We start from the raw sequence: 2500 nt of genomic DNA, 5'->3' as shown, positions 1-2500 counted from the left end.
CGCCCGCTCTCGCCGCCTCAATGCTTCGCCGCCCTGGTGCTCCGCTCTCCAGGGCGCGCCCTGCATCTGTCCCTCCGAGAGGACTCCGAGGCTACCTGCCGATCCTGCCAGTAGGCGTACATATGCTTGTCTCAAAGATTAAGCCATGCAAGTCTAAGTACACACGGCCGGTACAGTGAAACTGCGAATGGCTCATTAAATCGGCTATGGTTCCTTTGATCGCTCTAACGTTGGCTTGGATAACTGGTGGCAATTCTAGAGCTAATACATGCAAACGAGCGCTGACCTCCGGGGATGCGTGCATTTATCAGACCCAAACCTGACAGCTCTCGGTGCCCGGCCGCCTTGGTGACTCTAGATAACCCTGGCCGATCGCTGGCCCTCCGTGGCGCTAACGCCCAGCCCGAATGCCCTATCAACTTTCGATGGTACTTCTGTGTCACCATGGCACCACGGTAACGGTGGAACTGTGTCTACTCCTGAGAGGGAGCCTGAGAAACGGCTACCACATCCAAGGAAGGCAGCAGGCGCGCAAATTACCCACTCCCGACTGGGAGGTAGTGACGAAAAATAACAATACAGGACTCTTCAGGCCCTGTAATTGGAATGAGTACATTCTAATCCTTTAATCGAGGATCCATTGGAGGGCAAGTCTGCAGCAGCAGCCGCGGTAATTCCAGCTCCAATAGCGTATCTTAAAGTTGCTGCAGTTAAAAAGCTCGTAGTTGGATCTCGGACGTAGCTGACGGTCCGGCCGAGGCGAGCTACCGTCTGTCCCAGCCCCCGCCCCCGGCGCCCCTCGATGTTCTTTAGCTGAGTGTCCGCGGGGTCCGAAGCGTTTACTTCTTGGAAAAATTAGAGTGTTCAAAGCAGGCCCGGTCGCCTGAATACCGCAGCTAGGAATAATGGAATAGACCGGTTCTATTTTGTGGGTTTTTCTCTGAACTGGGGCCAAAGTGATTAAGAGGGACGGCCGGGGGCATTCGTATTGTGCTGCCAGAGGAAATTTTGACCGGCGCAAGACGGACGAAAGCGAAAGCATTTGCCAAGAATGTTTTCATTAATCAAGAACGAAAGTCGAGGTTCGAAGACGATCATACCGCTAGGCCCCACCATAAACTGGTTGAACACATCCGGCGGCGCACCCCATGACCCGCCGGGCAGCGCTTCCGGAAAACCAAAGTCTTTGGGTTCCGGGGGGAGTATGGTTGCAAAGCTGAAACTTAAAGGAATTGACGGAAGGGCACCACCAGGAGGGAGCCTGCGGCTTAATTTGACTCAACACGGGAAACCTCACCCCGGCCCGGACAGGCGGAAAGGATTGAGCAGATTGATAGCCTTTTTCGACTTCTGTGGGTGGTGGTGCGACGGCCGGTAGTTGGTGGAGCGATTTGTCTGGTTAATTCCCATAACGAACGAGACTCCGGCATGCTAACTAGGTTACGCGTCCGGGCACGGGCGTCCAACTTCTTAGAGAACAAGGGCGAGCCACACGAGATTGAGCCACATCATGGTCTGTGATGCCCTTAGATGTCCTGGCCACGCGACACTGAGTGGATCGCGTGCCTGGCCTTCGCCTGTGAGGCGGGTAACCCGCTGAACCCCCACCGCACAGGATTGGGGATTGCACCATTCTCACCTCAACGAGGAATTCCCAGTAAGCGCGGGTCACAAGCTCGCGTTGATTAAGTCCCCGCCCTTTGCACACACCGCCCGTCGCTACTACCGATTGGATGGTTTAGTGAGGTCCTCGGATCGGCCCCGCCGAGTCGGTCACGGCTCTGGCGGAGCGCCGAGAAGACGATCAAACTTGACTATCTAGAGGAAGTAAAAGTCAGAATAAAGGTTTCCGAGAACCTGCGGAAGGATCATTACCGGTCGCTCCTCTGCTCCCCACCCCGTGAGTGGCAGTTGCAGCAGCTCTGACGTCTCCGGACAAAACGCCGAGGGTCTCCTCCGCAGGCGGTCGCGTCGCCGGGCCTCTGGGCCCGCGGCCGCCGTCTCGGGGGTCTCCCGAGGCGCGCGGCCTCCCGTCGCCGCGTCTGGCCCGGCCAGGGCCCTTGCGAGGCGGTGGGGCTGCGTGTCAACACGCGCCGAGAGTCCCGACCTAGTCTGGACCCCGGGAAACCGACCGGACGGCTGGCGCGTCTCCGCTCCCGCCTCGCCACGCGTCCTCCGCTGCGCCGCCCTCCGGCTTCCTGTTCCGAGTGCCGTCGGACTGGAGCGCCCGGGTCGCGCGGGGTTGGAGGGCGGGCAGAGGGGAAAATGGACGGTGCGCAACCCCCCGCCCGGTAACGACCGGTCCCGGGTCCGCCCGCATCTCGGCGAAAACCCTAGTCCCAGCGCGGTCGGCGGCGGTCCGGCTCGACCGTCCCCCCGCGCCTCCGGGTACCCAACGCTCTCCTCCCTCCGCCGGAGGGAGAAGGGGGGTTCAATGTCTCCTCTCCCCCACCACCCCGGCCTGAACCCCACCGCCCCTGGCCGGCGAGGGGCTTGACGG

This window comes from Brachyistius frenatus, unplaced genomic scaffold, assembly GCF_029030835.1.
Source record: "Brachyistius frenatus isolate BFR_SWC_R1_liver_20210118 unplaced genomic scaffold, ASM2903083v1 Contig_785, whole genome shotgun sequence".
Classification (NCBI taxonomy): domain Eukaryota; kingdom Metazoa; phylum Chordata; class Actinopteri; family Embiotocidae; genus Brachyistius; species Brachyistius frenatus.
This window is presented reverse-complemented; position numbering follows the sequence as displayed.